This window comes from Parasteatoda tepidariorum, chromosome 3, assembly GCF_982258835.1.
Source record: "Parasteatoda tepidariorum strain Cologne lab strain chromosome 3, Ptep-v5.0, whole genome shotgun sequence".
NCBI classification, from domain to species: domain Eukaryota; kingdom Metazoa; phylum Arthropoda; class Arachnida; order Araneae; family Theridiidae; genus Parasteatoda; species Parasteatoda tepidariorum.
Window position 1 is genome coordinate 106,028,729 of NC_141757.1, and position 857 is coordinate 106,029,585.

Below are 857 nucleotides of genomic sequence, written 5' to 3' on the forward strand. Positions count from 1 at the left end.
ATTAAAACTTATTTATTGCGCGTTATTTTGATACTTAATGTAACTTTAAAACTAAAAGATTTTAGTGGTATAAAGCTACGCATTTTATCAATTGCAAATATAAAAAAAATAATTATAAATAATAGAAGGTAATAAAATAATCATAAATATAATAAAAAAAATTTAAATAATAAAATAAGTAAAAATAGAAAGTTAAAAAATTTAAAGTTTCATAATCTAGTAATGAAATTTCTGAATGAATCAATTACATTTATTTTAAAAAACATTCAAAGTATGATTTTTAGAAAAAGTAATAAAGATGTATTTGATTTGTAATCTGATGCTATTTTTTATTATAAGAATATTTCTTTTTTTCGCAAACTGTTAGTAAATATAGTTATAAGTGAATCGATTCTCTAATAATAAATACAATAATGCAAACAAGTTTAAAACAAATACTACATATTAAATTCTTGAAGAAAGATCAAAGATAAACAACTCTGTGAACTCACACATCGTTGTTTCGAAAGAGGTCACGACCCCCAAGCAGAGGGAGAACGATTAAAGGATAAACAAAAGCCATTGGTCTCTTTCTTCTTAATATCGATACAAAACGTCACTTCTTAGTGGGAGGGTCCAAACTTTTTTTCGAGGGCTTGGGTTCCCCTCACCGCTCCCCCCGGGGGTTGCGAGGTTAGGATTTTGTTTTACTATCGAAAGGAGGTATAGAATAGACTCAGGGGAATAGTGACGTCCCCGTCCGTGTTCGAAGGCTGCAAGTTTAGGGAGAGGGAAGGGAGAAGGACAACGGGTCTCTCCCCAGATGGCGTATTCGCCATCTGGGGAGAGACCCGTTGTGATCGCCAATTCAATCGCTC